This window comes from Pyxicephalus adspersus, chromosome 4, assembly GCF_032062135.1.
Source record: "Pyxicephalus adspersus chromosome 4, UCB_Pads_2.0, whole genome shotgun sequence".
NCBI lineage: Eukaryota > Metazoa > Chordata > Amphibia > Anura > Pyxicephalidae > Pyxicephalus > Pyxicephalus adspersus.
Window position 1 is genome coordinate 27,032,643 of NC_092861.1, and position 23,750 is coordinate 27,056,392.

The window sequence follows — 23,750 nt, forward strand, 5'->3', positions numbered from 1 at the left end:
TCTCTTGTTGGTTGTTCCTCCCTCGTGGATAAAAGCTTATAAGGCATTCATAGCGGGGTTTGAGATACCCACAGTCTGCCAAAGCAGCATGTTATAATGTGAGGGCGGACTTATCAGAGGAAATGTTACTTTTTAACACAGGTCCCCTTTGTTCTCTGAATGAATGAGGGGGGAACCAGAGAACTGTTCACACATTGCCCTCTTTGTTGCAGCAGATACCAGGCATGGAATGAGAGAGAGATTGGGTGGGAGGTTAGAGAGCCGTAAAACCAGCCAGGCTATACTAGGTGCCCTATGCCTGCCTTGTGTAACTTCCAGGAATGGTGCTTGCCTTCTCCGTCTTGCTCTCACCTGGTGTACTGTGTTTTGAAGCTTACCTTGGACTTTGCTGACTTCTTTTCATATCTTACTGGTCATTAAGGTTTCTAAATATGACTCTGCAAACTGTACTTGGCTGCATGTACTGTGTATGAAATGCCACTTGAACAGTGTTTCGCCAGTGCAAATGTAATGTGCCGTCGCACTAGGATAGCCACACAGGGAAAAAATAGCTTACCATTGTAGTAACAAATAGAAGGTCTATATCAAGCTATTATACATTCTTTTTGATAGAAATAGGTTATAACTGCAGTGAATAGATATTTTACCCCGGGTTATGGAAGTCTTGCTCAAGTAATCCCTCTAGCTTGCTATTGGCTAGGCTTTGAGTTGACTGGGGACTTTGGAATTTTCCTTTCATCTTTTTACAGTTTCCATTACTGCAGCATTGAATACTGCTGCGGAAGTAGGGTTATGGGTCATTGATTTACACAATGTATGGAATATGTCATACAATGAATGTACAATGCAATATCATGTACTAATGACCTTGCTGCTTTCAATTTGTATCCTTCAGGGCCTAAGGTATTCATTGAGAATTTTTTTTTTGAGACTTGTAGACCTTATTGACTCCAATGAACAAGCCTCTGTTTCTGCTCTGGAATGATGCGTCCATGGGATCAGACATAGATAAATTTGAGCGTATAGGATCTGACTGTCATCTGGGAGCAATTGAAAGTAAATGAAAACCATGACATCACTTTTGCAATAGTGCTGTGTGCTGCTTAGAGTCTGCTTGACCAGGAATGACATCATCAGAGTCAACATGCAAACTTCCTTGTCTCAGTGTTCATAACTTCACTCTGTTTACTTTGGAAAACAGTTAACTGTGAGACAATTGTTGCTGATAGACTGCTTTTGTACCAAAACTCCATATGCATCATGGAAAAGTGTACTCCCTTCTACTGGAAAGAGCTTTGTGTCTTTCTGCACTCTGGTAACAGCTCTGTGTTAGAAGACACAAGAGTCAGACATGACTCCAAAGCATTTATCAGGACATCAGCTTGACCTCTCAACTCTGTCCTTTGCCGTGTTACAGATGAGATAGTATTTGTGGTCTGAAGTATTCTGCAGAACCATTTATAGAGTGAAGTTCTTGTTTTATAAAGAGGAACTCTGAAAAAAAAGTTTTTATTCTTGGCATGGAGCTGTATTGGGCAATGAGTCAAAGGATTTCCCCAAGAGATACCAATGTTGTTTTTCTGATTCTTCTGCATGGGTTAAAGGGGCTGAGCTCTGCAAAACCACTACATTCCTCCTTTGTTCTGTATAAAGTAGGGTACTTTAGTCGAAAAGTTTTCTTGACCCATTCATGAAATTCCACGTTCCCATAACATAAATAATCTAAAAGTTGAAGATTTTCCAGCAATATTACTGAAGGTCTTTTCATATAATACGCTCATTGACATTATTTTCTTGGGAAATGAAGTTATGAATGTGAATTTTAAATATTCTTTTAAATAATGTCATCATGGCAGTGATAGAGAAATATATACATATACAAATTGGCATTTGTATATATACACGGTTTCACAAACGTCGCATTTTGGACAAATGGCAATCAGCAGGTTTTCATTTTGGAAGGAGACAGGTGATGTCCTTCCTGCCATAACTGTTCATATTTGCTGGTAGTTGAGCTGTCAAGTTGGGCAGGGATACCAGGCAATCCTGGCTTCATTTGCACATGCTTGGAATGAGATAACTCCTGCGTGGAAGTTGCGTCAAGATGGCGAAGATTGTTTTCAGGATGGCAATGACAGTGGTGCCCTGCGACAGCATAGGGAGAGGTGGGTTTAGTTCCACTAGAAGTCCTGTTCAGTAGGGAATACAGTGGATGTGTCTCCTTTAGAGAAAAATTCCCGGAGTAGATTTAAAAGATATCTTCCAGATTTACATGGGAATTCAAGGAGTAGCAGCATAGACAGAAGTAATGGTAAATGGATGTATTAGTCACAGGTGATTCATGAAATAGTTTTTCTTGCTGTTCTAGCATATTTTAAGGATCTAGCATCTACAGTACAATATGATTAGAAAGGGGAAGATAAAATATTTTGTAGAAACACTGTATTAATGAACTGTGATTGCTTTCCACCTCCCACAGGTGCATATCTCACATATTATGGAACACTTATTCTTGTCACCCTTTCCTATCAGCATAGCTTGGTGTTACTTTAGCTCTGTTTGGTGATGATGGATTAAGGTCAGACCTTGCTGAAACATCTCAAGTGTTTGTCATGAATACATTTTCTGTTCATTTACAGAATTACAAATCATAAAGTCTGTTCTGTGTCAGAATCGGCTCATTGCTGAACCGAGGACAGGCATTTGTGAATTTTACACTTATCTTCATCTCTTTAATCCTCTGCCAGTTGGCCCTGAGTTTTGGATCTGCTGCACTGGGGGCAGAAACTCTGGCACTGATAAAAGAAAAAACATTTTATTTCCACATGAACTTTGTGGGCCATAGCTATTCTGTTTTTCAAATGTGGGCATATTACCACCCATGTGTGTACAGGTCAGCACATGTTAAATGCTTCAATTACTTCATTACTTTGCTGTTCAACATTCGGTACCTAAAACATATAGAGTTTCTACGCCCTGCTGCACATTTTCCTCCTCTTCTAATATCTATGCTAAGATCTCTTAAAAAAAATGAATACCATTTCCACCTTGCACCTTGGATAACACCTTCCTTCCATATGGTTTTCTGTTTCCTTAAACTGGTAGAGAATAGAGACTGGTAAATCACAGCAGTAAGACCCTTCTCACAATGGGCCTGATTTATTAACACTCTCCAAGGCAGAAGAGGATACACTTTCATCGGTGAACCTGGGTTATCCAGCAAACCTGGAATGGATCTGGTTCAGGAATAAGACATTTGTTAACAAAGACCAAACTACTTAGGAAATCCATTCCAGGTTTTCTGGATCACCCAGCTTCACTAATAAAAGTATATCCTTCTTCAGCCTTGGGAAGCTTTAATAAACCAGGCTCAATGATGGTGGAAAACCTTGTAGTTTGCTGCTCCCAAGATACATTGCGAACTGCTGCTATCCGCCTAGGAGTGACAAATCCCACTGCTAAGAAATTGGTTAGTTTGTAGAGCCTGCGGCCAAACGCCAAGGTCAGCTTCAGGTCTAAAATGGCCCTACGTAGGGTACTTTTACTATAAACTACACAAATGACCTATTGTCTAAAAGTAGTAAAAGAGAGAATGAAACAACTATATACAGCTTGGCTGACTGAAATAAAGGGTAAAACGGACTGAGACCTGACTAAAACTTTATTGACCTGCCTATCCCACTGGCCAGTTTTGCTACAAGTTTTAAACTACCTGGTGTTTTTGCCCCTAAAAGTGTCTTTTAGAGTATTCTGTTTTTTTTTTTTTTTTTACATATTTTTAAGATAGATCACTCATGGTACAGAAAACCATACCCCATATTATGCTCAATTTATCTGTGCCCATTTTTTTTTTTCATAGCATGATTCCTATGCTATGAAATTTCTACATGATTCCTACGTTCCAAAGTTGGAAGTTGTAAGGTTTTGTGTCCTTTTTAAAGTGTCCTGTCGTACTATTCTCTCCCTTCTACAATATTAGTGCTGGCATAACTGATTTGTCCTTTCTTCATTCCTGAGTTAGCACCCATAATGACACATGGTATGATGACAATTTTGATTACTTGTTATTTGATTAATTGCTTTATTATTGGAAATGCTTGCTTACTTGCCAATTTAGTTTTACTTTTATTGACTTTAATTTCATCCATAATGAATATTTTGGCTGTAAAGTAAGTTTTCTAGACAGCCGTTAGTGTGAACTGGTCATCCCGTTTATCGCACTTCATATTCTTTTAATGAATTTAACAGATCTGTAAAGAGTTTCTGAACCACCCAAGAAACTTTGGAAAGAGAAGACATCTTTTCATATGCTTAACAGAATGGAGAGTCCACTTTTTGTTTTTATAGGTATTGATACCTAGAAAATAAGAAAATCCTTTTTCTTTTTTAAAGTAGATTAATTTCTGTGATGTACCATTGTTTCCCTACAAACTATTGCCTAAAATTAGAGAGTGCATAAAATTACAAGTTATTAATATTTTTTTTGCTTTTGTTTTTTTTCTTAGGTGTCTTGAATTTTTTTTTTTTCCTGAAACACTGTATACTTCCTCAGGACTTCAGAGCACTTTCGAAAAAAATGGATGAACTGTTCAAAGGACAAAGCTTGGTTTGTCTGCTTGCACTGCTACAATGTTCAGGTTAGTAGGCTCCAGTGAATTAATTGTGCCTCAGTTTCCTTGTAATTACGTCACTGAAGAAGTTGCATTTGCTAAAGACGCAGAAAATTTGCTGAAATGATAAAAAAGTACAGTTTGGGAGCCTATTATGCGCATGGTAAAATATAAAGAAAATTAGCAATCTGCTTTCAGATTGGGTCATTTAAAACCAGTAACATTATCACTGTTGTATCTGAGGCTAATTTACACAGCACAGGCGTCAACTCTTTTTTTCAATACAGCTTTAGTTTTTAATCATTATCTCTTGCTGTTTTACCTGCTGTGTAATAGAATGGTAGTCATGCCTGCTGGTAAGGTAATATAAAGACATTTTGAATGCCTGGACCAGCAATATTAAAAATATATATATTGACCATATATATATATATATATATATATATATATATATATATATATATGTGAACACCTAGAATTGTCTCACTTACCATCAAGATGTCTTCTCGTGAGATCTAGTAGTCCTGAAACACTGGGTGGGTTATTATGCAGATCATGAGCAGATGTCTAGTTACTGAGGCCTCTCATTATTATTGCTTGGAACTAATGGGATAAAGAATTCCTATATTTGCAATATTGGAACTCCTGAGCTTAGTAACATTTTATGCTATGTGCAGGCCCCTTCAGGTGTTGTGTATTTTTGCCTACCATCTTGCATTAGTTCAAGGGATTACATGTTTGATTAAATAATAATCGGCTTGTAGCTCCTTAAAGGGCACATAGGGGCATATGTTTGTTTTTGGAGTGAACCAGGAAACGTGTGTGTTCTTAAAATGTGTTTAGCATCCAGACTATTATTCAACATTGTCTTTTTTTTTTTTTTCCTAAAGCTCCAACATTTTAGGCAGTTCTCCTCAGTGGGGTCTGAAGATGACAAGGTTTCATACTTGACAAATGCAAGCAATGATACAAGAGGTCATCCACCATAAAATAGCCCACAGCTGCTATGTGCATTAAAATGGTACTGTAAGCCCAAGGATAATAAAAGTTTCCTGAATGTAGGAGGTACAAAGAAGAGAGTACAGGTTTAAGGATTGAGCATAAACACTGACTGGGAGAAAAATGGGAAAGAGAGGTTGAATTAATAAGAAATAAACCATGAAAAAGTCAGAGATACCAAAAGAATGCAGAAACTAGGGTTGAAAAGGATGAAGAGTGTCAGAAGCAGGGGAAAGAGCCAGGAGAATGAGGAGAGAAAAGTCGCCATGTGGTTTGGTCTGTGGAGATACTATGCAGTATTTGACTCTGGGTTCAATGGATTATTTATAGTCAGATTTAATAGAACGTCACGGTCTTCCCGAAATTAGATTTTGTCAATTCCTGGTGGTGTGGATAAGTATCTGTATGTACTATTTTGCATTAGGGAAATCTTAAATTCTGACCAAATTCCAAACTCCATGTTCTAAAATGTGCTTTCATGGAACGTGGGCAGCACGGTGGCTCAGGGGTTAGCACTCTGGCCTTTGCAGCGCTAGGTCCTAGGTTCGAATCCCAGCCAGGACACTATCTGCATGGAGTTTGCAGGTTCTCCCCGTGTCTGCGTGGGTTTCCTCCGGGTACTCCGGTTTCCTCCCACATCCCAAAAACATGCAGTTAGGTTCATTGGCTTCCTCCTAAATTGACCTAGACTACATTAATGACATATGACTATAGTAGGGACATTAGATTGTGAGCTCCTTTGAGGGACAGTTAGTGACACAACTATGGACTCTGTACAGCGCTGCGTAATATGATGGCGCTATATAAATACTGTATAATAAATAATAATAATAATAACTTCTATTCTTCACTGTTGCCTACACACACTTATCCTTGTACCATTTTCTATTCTTGTGGCAAACAGCCTTTTGTCACAACAGTTATTTTGGATCTGGATAATCTATTACACTTAGTGGCATTTTTTTTTTTTTTTTTGTAGAAGTGGTTTGTTTTTGTTTTTTCTGTTTATTTACTTTGTTGTTGATTTTCTAAGTAAACACTAATGGCAATAGTTTTGAAAGCCTCTTCACGTTAGCTTTGTTGATGTTTTTCCCACGTTTTTCCCAAAAGGGGGGGGGGGGGGTGCGCGCAACAGTTTAACTTTATTACACTGTAAAAATACGTTTATTTATTTTTTTATTCTTTTAAATGGTCGTTAGGTTTATGTATGTATTATGAAACCCATGAAATCTTAGTTATCGTGTGTGTCATATTACTGCCAACTGGAGGGTTGCATAAATTTCCTCTTCAGAAATAAGTAAACAATTTTGGACCTTTATTTCTTCTTCCTTGTAGTGGATTTGAATATTTGTACATCATATTAGGTTTGCCTAAGCAATCACAGTGACATGCAGTGCTGTTAATGTGTAGTGAATGTACCAATAGTTTATGGAAATCGCCTCTATAATTATTTAGGTAGAAAAGACCTATAGATTAGAGTGAGGGTTATAATATTTGTGTTCTCAAAGCAAAGAACAGGTAGGAACCGGAAATTAGCTGAACTGCTCTATCACACACAGATTTGCATAAAATTACAATCAGGGAGTCAGGAAGAACGTTCTAAAGTGCTCAATCTGAAGCCCAGTTTCACTGTTGATGCCATCTCGGCAAAGATTGAGGTGTTGCACTAAAAGGTTTCTGAAGAATGGTGGAAACATGATCTCTTTCCATGAGTTGGAATTGTTCCAGCTTCAGCCCTCATCTTGCCCCACTTGGCCTCAGCTTGTCAAGAAACATCTTCCTTTTCAGCTTGCTGTTGCTACCCATGTGAATTAAATCCTGCTTAGTTACTGAGGGGGAAAATAACAATCAAAACAGTTTAATGCCTAGAAACGTAAAGAAAAACATTCAGCAAGATAAAATGTTCAGTTTCCTGCTCTACTACTTGAGATCTGGTAAAAGCGTGTGTGTGTGTGTGTGTGTGTGTGTGTGTGTGTATATGTGATTTCTAATGTGTGCATAGAAGTAAGGGGTTTGCTGAATTCTGCAGAGGTAAACGGTCTAGAAGTCTCATATATTTAGACTAAATAAATAAAAAGTAGAAAACATAATAATTCATTTCCCAAAAAAGATGAATTCTATTGCTGGGGAAACAGCTGATTTTCCTTCTGCAATATTATTATTATTACAGTATGTATATAGTACCGACATATTGCACAATGCTTCACAAAGTCCATAGTCGTGTCACTAACTGTCCCTCAAAGGAACTCGCAATCTAATGTCCCTACCATAAACATATGTCTTTAATGCAGTCTAAGGTCAGTTAGGGGGAAGCCAAGTAACTTAACTGCATGTTTTTGCAATGTGGGAGGAAACCAGAGTACCCGGAGGAAACCCATGCAAACACTGGGAGAGCCTGCAAACTCAATGCAGATAGTGTCCTGGCTGAGATTTGAACCTGAGACCTAGCGCTGCAAAGGTCAGAGTGCTTCCTCGGAGGTACTCCAAGTCCTCAAGAAACGAAAATAACAAATTGAAACCAAAGATGAAACCACTGTAAGCTTTTATTCAAGCTTCATTGGCTTTAAATACCTAGATGTGTTTTGCCCTACAGTGATTAACAGCTAAGCCTCATTTACTGGCTGATTTTTGTCCTAGAAATAAATTCAGGCCATATCAAGTCAATATCCAGCTATGTTTTATTTTTGCTATCCAGTCACAATGAGAATAATGTAATATGTGATTATGTGTTAAATACCTATGGATTTCATTTTAGCTCTTCATACAAGTAAGGGGAATTCAGCCAATCTTTACTGAACTAATATACAGACCTTCAGTCAGTGTTCCCTCATACTAAACCTCAACAAAATGAGACCAGGAGCTCCCATTAGTATGTAAGCACAATGGAAATGCATGCTATTAGCAAAATGGACAATTTCCTCAGAATATTTGTCTTTAGGTAACTCTCTCTGGGTCAATGTTTCACATGCCAGACCTGTAAGTGTATAACCCTGTGCACATATTGGCCCTATACATATACAATCTATAATGGCAGCTTTGGACATGTTCCTAAAGGCCTTTCAGCACTCAAATCTAAAGAAACATAAACAATTTGGAAGCATTTGCCTCAATATATAGAACTGGAAAGTATAGATTGGATCAGGGTGATACCCAGCGCATCAAGAAATGGTAGGTTTTGAGTTTAATAGCTTGTAATGGTGGGGCTTTACTTGCCCACATCCTTAATATTCCTTCCTTCCTTGTCCATGGTCCTACTTTGTGAATAGTTTTGCTTTTCAAGAGAGCCTTCTTTATTTTTTTGCTAGAAATGGCATCCTTTATACCCTAAAAGAAATACTATTCATGTTCTACTAATTTATGTGCAACTTCATAGCATAAAATATTAGCATATTAGTAATTTTCTGTTTTGGAGAACTTTGGCACATCATCAGAAGACCTACAGGGTGGAGGCACAGAACGGTGCCAAAATATCTGCTTACAAATAACAGGTCTGTAAACAAGGAAATTATCTGTGTAAATAATCTTTTGACATGCTTGTGTTTTTAGGGGTAGATAAATGTTTTGAACGGTTTTGATCTGCAAAAATTAGTAACCAGTTAGGTTGTAGTTTGCTGTAGTCACAGCAGTAAGGAGATTCAGTCTGATTGTTTTCTAAAGATCTTGACTTATTATATCACAATTTCCTTTATGGCATTAGTTATTATTTATTATATCTTAATTACATATCTCTCTTAGTAATCTAGTATATGATTTGGACTATGGTGATTCTCAGGAAGTGGGGGTTTTGGGTGTTGAATGAGGGCCTGCAAAATTTATGCATATGCATTTTGTGAAACCTTTCCTTTTTACATCATCTGGCTTGTCCTATTTCTATACCCCAGCCTTACTTGGTAGTGCCCCATTATTGTTGGGCAGAAGGCTGTCATGCCCTAGGTCATACCCTCCACTGTCATCCTACCTGGTGAACTGTCTTCAGTGCTGGTAATTTCCAACGAGAGAACCACAAATCTTCATTCTTGAGGAAGATGAAGTTATCTGACTTGCTTAGTGTTGAGCATGAAAGGTCTGGCCCATCCTTTGTTTAAAAAACTGGTCAGAGATTCTCTTTTTACTGATTTACTGCTGGCTCTCCTAGGAGTTCATTGATTCTGAAAAAGACATTAAAATCACCTGAAAGTTTTTTTTAATTGACCAACCTGGCCTTAAACTGATATATTACTGACAGTATGTTGGTAAAGGTCAAACTTTAATTCTATGCAAGAATACAATTGGAGAATTAGAAACATTCCAAAGGGAATACAGAAAAACATTTGGTTTCCACGGGCGGGGTGTTGCTTAGAGTCTGATGTGAACTCCAAATGTTCATACATGTTATGCATAATTCTTCAGCTTTTATTTTTCCCTAAAGTCATTCTAAAGGAAAATTTAGGCCCAGTTAATATGGTATGTCTCAAGTACATGTTAGATTTAAACTATCTTCCTTGCAAAGATTACGCTTGCTTTTGTTTAACTGAGAAAATCATCAAAACAAGATTAAACAAAGAACACCAAAAGCTTTGCATATAGCTGTGCTTCTGAAAAGATTATTGCATGGCCATTGTTCATATTTTACTATTGAATTCCCTTTAACCCTGGCAGAGATTTTACTGCTGAGCATGTTGCAGCGACTCTAAGCAACCTAATATGTTTGTCACCCAGCTAAAGCTGAAAATAATGTATCCATGCTTAAAGTATACAGTGCTAGGGTGTGTTGCCCTTCCATCTTCTCCTTAGGTGTGCCGTATGTAAATCAAAGGTAAATCTCCACAAGCAGTAATCATTCAATGTATCTTAAATTTGACCTTGTTTTTTCTTTCACAGGGTTTATTGAGTGCTCTATTTTAGCCCCGCATGTCTGACCTGAGCCACTATTCACATTGGCTTGAAAATAGCCATTTAAAAAAAAGTGAAGGCTTAAAAAAAATGTCTTCCAACATTAGGATCCCAGGAACGTTGCTTACCGTGTTTCCCCGAAAATAAGACCTAGCACTTTTCCCCCAACCTGCCCTAATATAAGACCTACCCCGAAAATAAGACCTAGTAGAAAAAGAGAAAAAAAAAAATACACAGCGGGAGACAGCGGGCGTACACACTCCGGAGCCGCACAAGCCGATGCTTGCCTTGTAGTTCCGGCTCCTGTCACAGGCGGAGTGATATTACATGCACTTCGCCTGTCAGAAGCCAGGAACTCGGCTCGCGTCTTCTGATAAGGTAAGGTTTTTTTTTTATTTTAACCAGCACAATTACGGTATAAAAAGAAAAAAAAATAAATAAAAATGTGAGCAATCATTGCCCCAGCCACATTTTGTGCTGATTTTAGGTTTGTAAGGACAAGCTGGCTGATTTAATACAGTAACAGTGCAAGAAGAGAAATGCTGAATTCAGTAACCAATACCGGTAGCAATGAATCAATGAAGAGTTTAATTTACAATTGGGTCACCATATAAAACTCTCAAATGTACATTGTTCTACATGAATATGTGTTTTTTTGGAAGCCCAAAAAAATATAAGACAGTGTCTTATTTTCGGGGAAACACGGTAGACTAAAGATTCACATGAGAGGATTTGGTGTGTGTTCATTCTGCATATTCAGGGTTGAATGAGGCAATATGTGTCTGCTTAGTTGGTCTATGCTTATCATGCTATTCAAGCTATGCTCACATGACAAGCTGCATTTTAAATATAGATGACAATAGCAAGCAGAAATGTCATAGAGTTATTCACTGCACTATTTGACATTGTAGTTTGTTGCAGATTAAGGGATAGTGTGACCAATTTTCTGTCGCCCTAATGTGTCTGACACTTGTATTGCTGGAGATTATAGATGTATAATAGACCACAGCAGCAAGTGAAAAATTCTTCCCACCTCCCCTCCATTTCACCATGGCAGCTTGAATCAGTCTGTTTGGGCTCAACTTTTGGAATAGAGTTCACATGTCTTCTGCAATGTAGCATAATCCAGTAACCCTTATATAACTGCTGAGTCCTTTGTGGATGTAGTGCTCCATGGATGGAATCAAAGTGCAGCAAAAGTAAAAACTGGGATCTGACCCTCTGGTAAGTGTTGTATTCCAAAAAAAAGTGTATTATATAACTCTTAAAAACTGCAGTTTTGTATGAAACTTTTGATCTTATTTTACATTGTATTTTGAAAAGACAAAATTAAAGGAAAAGTAGTTGTGGAACACAAAATGAATCACTTGTTGGTTAAACCGATTGTTTTTTGCAAATTCACGATTATATGGTTTGGCAGGCGGTATGTAATTTGCCTACAAATGTTTAGATACAATCTGTCCCTCTTTCTGATTTACAGAAGTTAGGGAAGTACAGAAATGTAGTCTGGCACTCTGACCTTAGATGCTGACCCTGGATGCTGGTTATGGGTCAGAGACTCAGAAAAAAGCTAAAACCAAAGTCTGCCCAAAAGTCTGGGAAGTGTGTGTGTGTTCTAATAAATGTTAAAGTTAACACATTAAGGTATTGGCAATTTTTTTTTTTTTTTTTGCAGATCTATAGATTTATATTCTATAGCTAAAAGATATGAATGTCTCCTAGCTGCTGTGCGATTTTACTTAGGTTGGTGTGCTTTTGGTTGCCTTTAGACCACCTATGTCCAAACTGAGAAAAGTATTCCATTTATGGCTTTGTACCGTACCTTGCACTGATGAGATCAGATAAACTTTTGCAAGGCAGCTGGATAAAAGCCTGTGCATGATTGTCTGTACAGGAGCCTGAAATGAATAACTTATCTATCTTAAAGTCTTAAAAAAGTGACGTAAAGGATGGAAAAAAAAACAATTCCTAATTTTAGCTTTCCCCCGTCTAGTACATATTTTGAAATTAAGAGTTCTGTTTGCTGATCATCTTTATTTTTTTTCTTTTTCCCATGTACATCTTAAAATATAAGGTTTCATTACTCAGCTCCTTATAATGAGTTCCTTGATGATGCACGTTTTGTTTATAGGCTTGTCGGGCTGTAAATTTTTGGCTAATGTCATCAGCATTATCCCCTCCATGTGCTGCCTGACTCAGCTGCAAGTTGTTGGGCATACTTTATAGTGACATATGTTTTTCCTCTTGTAACCATGATGTCAGGGAGGTGACCTCTGACCTGCTGTCGCAGGCGACCGTGTTGTCATGGTTGCCGGCCTAGTTGTTGCTCTAGACAATTTTTTTTTGTTTTCCCACGCAGGGGCCAAAAGAATTTGTGTTTTAGGGCCGGAAAAAGTTTGAGAAAGAAATGTTCATTGACAAGTTCTGGTAGCCGTAACGTTTCATGCAGCTCCCAATTGCTGCATTTGTTTTGGAGGATATACTACAGACCATTAATAGTTAATGTCTGAATATTGATGTGTTCACTTTAAGCACTAAGAATTTTAATGGATTTTTCAGAGCTTGATGATGTCAAGATCCTAGAAATACCCGGGCAAGTACAATCATTTTGTATTTTTTTTTTTCCCAGCTCCTAAATTTCTCTCCAACATGCTATTTCTTTTCCTACCAGCTTTTGTTTACAGATGTGTATTTTAAATTTTCAGTATGGTAATTGTTGAATTATTTTATAAACTAGGGAAGTACCCAGCATTGCATCTTTTATTATAGTCCAAAAAAAAAGTATGTAAAAAATATAAGCAAAAGGCACACTGTGTTGAGCAATACATACATACATACATACATACATACATACATACATACATACCTCTGACATATAGCACAGCGCTGTACAAAGATCAGTGGTGCTCTCACATGAGTCATATGTCTAGCAAGTTTGGTTGAAATGTCTCCATGCGCTTCCTGGTGATGACATGCGCACATATCCAAATGTAGCTGTGACATATAGCACAGGGCTGTACAAAGATGACTGGTGCAGTCATTCAGTCATATGTATGGCAAGTTTTGTTGAAATGTCTCTATGCGTTACACACACACACACACACACACACACACACACACACACAAAACACACACTCACTTTTATATATCTAGTTTGTAAAGAAACCCTTCTGCATGTATATTGTAACTGCATGTCTGTTCTGCCTGTTTTTAATTATATAAACAATCTTTGTATTTATCTACAACATCTTTGCATGTAGGGAAAATCTGTGGATGACAGTTGCTGGCCATATGCTGAAAAGAATACTTTGTTTAGTTGTCTTTGCAATACTTTGAGGCGAAGCTAAAACGAGCTTGCATAATTTGAGCCTAGAACACCTTTTGTGCTTAACTGTTTTAGAATAGTGACAGTCTTTCATGACTGATTTTTATTTATAGTATTTTGCCAAAACCAGAAACTAAAAGATCTTCCTGCTCCTGGCAGGAATAGGATCTGACGGTTTGGAGCCATTTAAGACTTACGGCTGAAATAGCGTTTTACAGCAGGCTCAACTACACTCCCAACTGCTCCCATTCATTTGAATGAAAGCAGTTAGGAATCATTTTATGCACGTGTTTGCATGCAGTTGCGGCTATATTTACAGTTCATAGTCTGGTTCCTAAAAAAAATGGAAGTGATTCTGGATACATGGTTGCTTTTCTACCTCTGGAAGCAGAACTGCACCTGAAATGGGTGCAGTTAGTGTTCTCCCTAGCCCCTTTTAGCTGGGCGCACCACTTGGCACTTTTCATTAACCACCTGTGTTTTTTTACTGAAAAGTTGTGTCTCAATACAGGGGCTGCCACCCGCCTACAATTTTCTCGCACCCAGCAGTAAAAAACTCCCAGAGACAATTCGGAGATAGGTTTGCTCCAAGGTGAATAGCTTTTGCTATTCACCTTGGAGCATCTATTCTTTTGGTTTTCCACTGCAAATGTAAAAGGGGTCCTAGGCCTTTTACTTTATTCAGTTTTGTCTAAACCTTTTCCTCTGCTGTAAATTCTTTGTACAAGCAATATTATCTTTTATTTGCCCCCTTTTGTCCTGGTAAATATACCATTAAAATGTTTTAGGTTTGTCCGTGACTTCATACAACCTGTTGATTTTGCCAGAATTTCATTGAGCTCATTAGTTTCTCCTCATATCTCAAGTAGTCATTCATTCTTCCCAATTCACCTCTGAGTTACAAAACACCTCCTACATATGATACACAAAGGGGTGAGATGCTTCTGTAGTCAAATCGGCAGAACAGCTCAAATTCACAATGTTGCCTCTTAATTGAGTACAGTGTCATCACCCTACAACATAAGAGGGTGTTACTATCAGAATAATCAGGTAAAACAAATTCAGTAAACCATTCTAGAATATGTTTAATCATTTTTAACTTAGTTGATCCTAAAAATGTGCCAATTATTTTGTGAAACCATACCAGTTATTTGCTAGTATTTTTGCTGTACAGTGAATTTTTTTTTTTTGTGTTGGAATTTACAGAGGGATGACCTTTGCTAATCGTACAGAGAGGAGGAAGCTAGAAAAATGGGTAAATTACATTCGAACAGTCCATTAGACATTCAGATTGGACATTTAAAAAAAAAAAAAACAGGTCTGTTTTGTGGGGTTATGGCAGGCAGGCTTAAACGTAAATTGAAAATATAATTGTGCAGAAGTTGCTGGTTTTCTTTAATTTTTCTGGCTCTGTTTTCACTCAGAGCTGTGCGTTTTGCTCTGTGTGTTTCCTAGCTGTATGTAGGCTTAATTCTTCGAAAGTCTGTTCAGCTGTCTTTGATGGAACATAACAGCCATGCTGCAAATGGAAAACATGACAAGCAATCTGGTTAGACCCAAATAACAAGATTCATATACTGTGTAAAAGGAAGATTTACCTTTTATGGTATATTGGTACTCTGATTGAACGTTCCAAAGGTTAAACTCGTTAAACCATGTTTTGAGATATTTAGATAATTAAAACCTATCCTACAAGCTGCCATAGTTAGGATTGTTAGCCATCCCATAAACCTTGATGAAAATATTTTCATTTTGTTACGGGGACCTGTAATTCAGGTGTAAAACCTGCCCAATGCCATCTTCCTGTCCAGTAAGAGAACTTTCATAGTCCTAAAGTCCTCATTGAACAAGAGATTGGTGGTTGGCCTGGAAGTCAGAACCTCAATAGAAAAATAAGGTTAACTTGCAGTCAGGTGGAACAGTCAATAAGATGTTGTGCTGTAAGAGATCTTAGAAATCATTGGATTCTGCATTATTAGTCCATATCCTTTGAAAAAAAAAAAAATTGTTACAATGGATTTCAAGCATTTTCTGTACATATACTGCAAAGTATGCCAACACAATAAAGAGCTTGCTATAGATAGATCTTTTACATTTGTTCTTTGTGTATTAACACTCTTTAATATGTATCCTTTCCCTTCCTGGGAAACATATGGGGGGGAAAATACCCATTTATACTCTATACCAGGGTTCTGTGGAGCATTTGGGTCCCTCCAGAGGTTGCTAGGGTTCCCTGAGCGTTTTTAGGTTGGTTTAGGTGTCCGCAATGGTCTTTATGGCTATCTGTAAGAGTGACATTCTTCCCATTGAGCACCCTGCTAATGTACTGTGAGGGTTGGATTTAGTAATTTATAGAAGGGGTTCTTTAAATACTGAAAAAGGTTTCCTCCATGTTAAACAGATAGAGAAAGTCTGCTCTATACAGTGCAGTGTAAAATGTGTTGGCTTTATGTATTCTTTAAATGGTCTGTAAACCCAAACAATGAACTCATTTCCTTCCCATTGATCTGCTATAACAAAATAATTTTATGTGCTGTTCCATTTATAAAAACATTACAGTGCCTGAGCATTGTCATGCTAGGACAGGATGTGTGTTAATTGAAGGATCACTAGGTGTAAGAAATAATGGGAAAAAAATCAAAATAGTGAAGCCGTCACCAAGACATCTAGGGTCCTGTAAAGCCCAAAAGTTCCAGAGGAACTCATTGGCCTAATCTCTCGGACTGCTCACTTACTTGCCTTCCCTTGCTGCTTTATACATTTTCCTCTTCTATCTCTATTCTCTAACAAAGTTTGTAACGTATCCTTTAATCCTTGGAGGTTTTCAAAGTAATATATGTTTGTATTTTTCTGTTTGTGCCCACATGAGCGTGTCTCTGTATCTTACTGTAACGTCTATTGTTTATTTGTGCGTAATTATGCTTTCAAGAATGGAAGTGATTATTTGTGTTAGTCAACCATATGGTGTACAAGTTCTGTTCCACAGATTTCTGCTATGTACAGTGCCACGTAATCGGCGTGGGGATGACCACTGAATCGATAATCCCATGGGTGCCCCACAAATGTCTTGTTAGCAGTTGTTCAGAGCTGACTTTTTTGGGCTTCTGAGCAACCAGAGAAATATCCAGGTGTGAAATTCCCATGTATTGTAATGGCACAGTTCATTTTTGGGTGCATTGTTTGGGTTTACTTGTGCCTTGCACAGGGACCGTAGGGATATAGAAAGCGGAAACTCATCATTTGTACAAATTTATAGTGTATAACTTAAAGTGATGTTCGTCAAGGGAAATTGAAACATTATTTCCCTGAAGTATTTTCCTCTATAGACATCGTTCTATCAAGCATTAAAGAATAAAAGTAAGAAGACTAAAGAATAGGACCTGGCGAGCCTCTTATAAAGCAGGCTTTCTATTCATGTTTAGATGTGATGTACATTATTGCAATCATATTTATGATGTGCTTTTTTTCCCTTTAATCTATTTGCTTTTCATTGGTTTCTGTGGAAACCTTGTTGTTTTTTTTATAGTTTCTGCTTCTGCTGCATTCTTTCTGTTTACAGCATATACTTGATTTTCTACCCCACCTAGCTCCATGTGCATCTGATTTTCTCAGAAACCGTTCTTCCTCGTAGCCTTTTCAGAAGAGATTATTAGAGACAAAAATGTGTTCATTCTATCGGGAAAACGGGAGATCGAAGAAAGATAATGTAAAGATCATGCAACCGCTGTTAAACCGAAAAGGTTTTTACCGCTGGCCTTCTAGATAAAACCGAAAATGGGAACTTAAAAGCTGAATGACTTTCATGGTGTTTAAAAGGGTATTTATTATAACATTAGCAAAACAATAAAGCTACCTTTTTTTTTTTTTTTTTTATTAAAATTTTTATTTTATTTAGCGTTCTTAACATGGGAAAGACTTTTAGGTCTTCAGAGAACCCCTGCTCTAATGACTATAGCCAAAGCTCACAGTACATTAGCATGGTGGTCAGAAGGAAGAATACTTCTCATATTTGCTGACCATTATTATTAAATATTTATATAGTACCAACATATTAGGCAGCGCTGTACATTAAATAGGGGTTGACAGATACAGACCTATACAGTGACACGGGGAGGAGAGGACCCTGCCCCCAAGAGCTTACAATCTAGGAGGTGGGGGGAAGTATCACAAAATAGGAGGAGGGATAGAAGGTATACTTTATTTCCTGCATACATGTCCTGCTGCACACAAAAAAATGCAGGTAGGATTTTAGCAGCATACATTTAAAACATATACTGTATGACTTATAGCTGCCCGACAGGCTTATAGGATGCCTGTTACCTTCCTAAATCATAATACAGCTCTTTAACTGTAATTGTGTCCAAAATTAACACACCCACTACATTCCATAATTAAATTGCTCCATGTTCTCATGCCAGTGTTTAGTCACTGTTCGAATGTCACTTCTTGTTATTGCAGAATGTTATTTAAAACTTTCTGGCAGATTTGGGTTATAACATTCTGCCCTTAGATCCTTCCCCTAGGGAAGTGTTCTCTTGAAATGTTCCTAATAGGTAAAGTTATGACCGCTGTGTTAATTTGTTCCCATGGATAACATGCTGAACTCAGCCATCTGTGAGACCTTTTACTAGTCTCTAGCTAACTGATATAGTTTAAATTTTTGGTCTTTACGAAAAGCAACATGACCAAGCCTAAATGGGGATCTGCTGTTTTCTGACTTGTTTTTAAATGTTCAGGATTATCATCTTTGTATTTAAATTGGTACTTGATGATTCACTGACTTAGAACAAGCATGACCATGACAGGGTTTTGGCGTCTTCTGTACTTAAATTTGTTCCTGGCCAGCAACTCATTTAATTGCCGCAGATAGTCTCTACTCCAAACTTTTATGTTTTTGGTGCTTCAGGTTTGTTATCAGTCAGTACAGACCGTCCAAATCTTCCTTCAGCCACTTCTCTCATGGCAGTCCCACTGAATTGCAGCAAGTTGAGAAATGTTTGAGGAAATGTCCATGGTTCCTATGATCAAGGCCCCCCTAAGCTTTTGGTCCATGGCGGGGTCTCTTGTGGGCAACATCAGGGAGAGTTTACTTTCCCAGGTGACACCTGAAGTTATTGTTTTTGCACAAAGGTGCAAAACACATCTGTACTGATCAAATTACTAACCGTAGTATAAGGGTTCATGTAGAAGGGTGTGTTACTATGAAATTTTATTTGAAAGCAGTGCTGCTCAAACACAAATTGTCAAATACATAACACATCATTTGACAAGACATACCTGCATTTAACCTACTTCAGCAGCTATTTATTACACGTGAAAAGAACATGCCTCTGGCCTTACAACTAAAGTACTCCACTGAAGTCAATTTTCTGTCCTGTCTTTTATGTGCATGTCAAACACCAAAAATTACACGAGTCTATATGAGCTCTAAACTTTAGCTGATAATACTGGGGTTACTTCCCTGAGGCCAGGCAAGCACATGTTGGCCTCCACACAGAGAAGAAGGCCCTATGATGTATGCTATATATATATATATATATATATATATATATATATAACTGCTTCACTTGGTTATACACAAGCAAACTGGTAACTTCTAATTAAAGGAAGCATTAGAAAAATGTAGAAGGTAAATATTGACATCTCCTTTTTTAAAATGCTTCTTGCCTGACCATTATTCTAGCCTTCTTGCTTCAGTCCTTTGAATCACAGACCAAGAAAATAAGTGTGCTGATAAAAACCCCTGTTCTTGCTGACCTGCATACTTGTTTGTCAGTGACTCAAGTATCTGAAGCCAATGGGTCAACCTAACAGTGAGCCAATTAGCAATGCCAAGTGGAAGTCGGCCAAAACTGGCCCTGTACATCTGTCATGATTTTTTCCCAAAGGGTAGCACTGTATACATGCAAATTTGGAGTCTTAGGCACAGGACACCATGTGCATTGAATTTGTCTTCACTTTTATTAATGGATGCCTAAAATGTTCTCCAGATGCTAAACTTCCTCCTCTAGTCTATAACATGCTGACATTTTAAATGGCTCCCACCCAGAACTAGTTGTGGCTTGTCTAAAGGTTTGTGTTTATGGGTGTCTGACATAGATCAGAGAGAGGATATTTCCAAGGGACTTTATTGAAAATGACTTTTGATGTTCATTTACTTGCATTTACATTGATTCTTTACTAGGTGGGCTAACAGGGTTTTACGCTAATTGATCTGATCACCAATATTATTGATCGAAAGAAAGAGCTAATCTAAATTGTTCAAAGAGCTTAGCTGTTCCTACCTCAGCTATCTAAAAGCAGACTTCCGGCCCATTGTAAACAATCTCACTCCTCCTTCATTGTACATACCAAAAAGTGAAGTTAAATCTCTTACAGGAATCGAATAATAAAAAAAAAAAAGATAGCTTGCTTACGTTTGCCTACAGGATGCATAAATGGCAATAAAAAACACAAGCTAAAATTTTGCATTTTAAACCTCCTGAAAATGATTATTAAAAATATTAAACTGGATTTATATAGCGCCAACATATTATGCAGCGCTGTACATTCAATAGGGGTTGCAAATGACAGACAAGGACACAGGAGGAGGGAGAGGCTACTGCTCCAAAAAGCTTACAAACTAGGAAAATGTCTTTATATATGCATGTGAAAGTTTTAATGAAAGCCATTTACTGTACACAGACATTGGACAACAAAACAATTCATAGGCAGCGGGGTTTCAGGGGAAAAAAGTTTGTATTAGTGATCAGATTGATACATTAGAGATTCATTTACATTGCCTTGTAGAAAGTAAAGCACAAGGAAACTTTATACAGTGAAAAAGTACAAAAACACTGTGACGTAATTGAAAATAATAAAAAAAAAATTATCCCAGATCCTTAAAAATTCTAGACTGATAAAATCCCCAAATATACCACAGACACAGCTGTCCTAGGAAGTTGGGCGTTAACGTCTTTTGTCCAGGAAAATTATATGCATACCTGGAAACTCTCCATATTTAGGGCCTGACTTATGAAAGCTCTCCAAAACTGGGGAGAATACATTTTCATTGGTAAAGCTAAGTGACACAGCAAACCTTGAATTTTTTAGCAAATGATTTTAATCCTGGACCAGATTAATTCCAGGTTTGTTGGATCACCCAGCTTCACTGATGAGTGTATCTTCTCAAGCCTTGGAGAGCTTTAATAAATCAGGCCCTTAATGTTCAATTGCCTGGACACCAGGAGTTTCCTCTGCCAATTGTCTTGCAGTTCCTGCTACTGAAACTGGTGTAATGTCACAGAAGTCACTACTAGTGAGCCAGTGGCCAGGCACTGACATAAAGAGAAGTAGAGTGATGGGTTTGGTTTGTGCAGCTAAAGACCTAAATGAGAGGTAAGAAAATGAGTTCAAAAAGCATTCTGTATTAGCACTGGAATGATTACCTATATGTTGCCCCAATTGCCTGCTTGTTGCCTGTATCTCATAAAGATTGTGTTTGTCCATGCATATTGTAACAGGTTACTGCTATGGTGCCATGCATCTAGCTATGTAAGGAAGCACTGTTTGTTTTTGTAGACTATTGTTCATTAATCAGTCTCCTAAAAATAGATTGGCCCTACTGCAATTTGCTGTGATGTCTTATTTCACACAGTTCACTGACTTAGGTTATGTGCACTGCTGTTTCTCCCCACAGATTGCCAATGAACACTAGAAATGTCAGACAGTTTTGTGGTATGCTGATATGAATGGTTCTGTGGGGCTTGTTCCAAGAGCAGTAACCATTACCATTTCAGCTTTGGATTTAATGATAGGAATTCTAAATGGCTGCGTAGCTTCACTTTGCACACGTTTTTTGTTTTTGTTTTTTTTTTGTGCATTTGAATGCAAAGGAGTTTCCTGTTCTGTGGGTTAAAGTGTATCTAAACTAAAAGAAATAATAAATCTTGCATCTTAGCAGTACATGGATGTTTTCCTAGTGATTCTGCTATTATTGTGCTTCCTGTCTCTTCAGTTGACAACACTTGCTATACTGTAAGAAACAGCATTGTCACTCTAGGGCTAGACTGCCAAATACTTCCTACTACTCTTCTGCAAAACATAGGGAGTGGTAATAGTATTATTATTATTATTATTATTATTAATAATAATAATAAACAGCATTTATATAGTGCCAACATATTATGCAGCGCTGTACATTAGTGTTCTGTAGTAGTTAAATATAACTAGGAACAAATATGGCTCAGAAAGTTATAGGCTAACAAATTTGTGGCAGAATCAATGGTTTTCTTACTGAGCAATAATTGCTTCCTTTTAGTTTGTTATATATTGAAAGGTTTAACTAAGTTCATATGAGTAATATACAGTATAAATAGTTTTGCAGATATTGGAAAATTGAAGGTAAAGGGACACATGTGTGGCTTTTCTTTAGCAACACCAAATATGTAGCACTGGAACTATGATTTCTTCCTGTATCCTGCAAACACAGGAACATATGACTTGTATGCATGCCTGCAATAAGATAGCCCTGTCCAATCCATTTTTTACTCAAGCAGGTGGCTCCTCTTCCCCAGAGGGATGAACAATTCTGGCACTCCCTATACTTCCCTTGTCTAACATCACAGATCATATAAAACTGGACATGGGAGCAAAAAGAGCAGATGGAATAAGTCGCATATAGGAGTTTAAAATGACAGGAGTCTAATTACAGCAACTTTATTAGCATGTGACATATGGCGCTGTAGGTCAGACGCATGTGAGACACAATGATAACGTTATAACAAATGTTTTTACCTTCTATCAGTTTTCTAAAACCTTAGGCACAGATGCATAGTGGTGCCTTTTTCAGTGGCACTTAGAAGATCAAAAATAGTGACATGGCTACAGATTTCTAATTAAAACATGACTAATAAAGCTTATAAAATGTTAGGTCTACAGTGTAATTCATTTATTAGACATGTCTTTTATGTTCAAGGTGAAAAGGCGACCTTTGCATTAGTATGTTCTCTTGGATGTAAATATGCATAAACAATTAATATGTAAAAATAGATTTTGTTTCACATATGAAGACCGTGTTAATTTCACCTTAAAGCAGATCATTCAAAAGCTGTAACATCCTGTTGGTCAGACATAGCAACGAGCAGTAAATATGAACACATTTTGTATGTGCAGCAGTTAATATAATTAATAAGCTGCTGTTAGCAGTCTAAATATAATTAAAAATAAAATACTTTATAGTTACCGCATGCTTTTGTCCAATGCTTGTAAATTTTACACCTATTGTGCTGATTCCTGATATGTCATCAGTATTGCAGACACTTCTTCAAAGACCATTCATAAATATATTATCTGTAACACGTGACCCCCCCCCCCAATGCATTTATGCTTTAATCAGGAATGTCTCTCCTTAATGCATTCATGAGTTCCCCTAGCTCTGTAAAACGTCTTCTTTCTCTACTCATTTTAATACCAGTAAATAAAACTTCTAAATGTGATTGGTGGCTGTAAGAAACTAATTTCTTTGTATTGGGCATGCTTCATGGGAGATGATTTGGTTTTTGGAAGGAATTATTGGTACAGACCAGCTAAAACTTGGGAGTACTTACATGGGGTGTGATGTATCTACACTTTTTATATTTTGACTTGGATTGGGAACACATAATTTCTAGTAGTACTTAGTTGCATACTATTGGACTTAGTCTTGTAATGTTGAAGACGTTTCTCAGCTTTCCAAGCTCCTTCATAAACATTGCACAAGTTTCAGGGCATACACCCCAAAATGATTTTCAATATATCTTTAAATATTCTACTATATCCAGATCATTGTATTTCCAGTAATAGTCATCTAGATTTGTTCTTGTAATGTTGAAGATATTTCAAAGTATTTTTTTTCTTTTTAAAGCTGCTTTGTCAGGGTCTATCTTGTGATTCAGTGGGTTGGTATCTATTTTACGTGATCTAAA

The 23,750-nt window shown here is 37.4% G+C and overlaps 1 long non-coding RNA gene across 1 annotated transcript in view; it reads left to right on the forward strand.

Moving 5' to 3' along the window:
* The window catches only part of LOC140328205 (uncharacterized), a 76,449-nt gene that overhangs the window by 27,401 nt on the left and 25,298 nt on the right, over nt 1–23,750 (forward strand). Inside the window, exon 2 of the long non-coding RNA XR_011920251.1 lies at nt 4,506–4,637. This is a non-coding gene — a long non-coding RNA (uncharacterized lncRNA). The remainder of the gene's footprint in view (nt 1–4,505; nt 4,638–23,750) is intronic.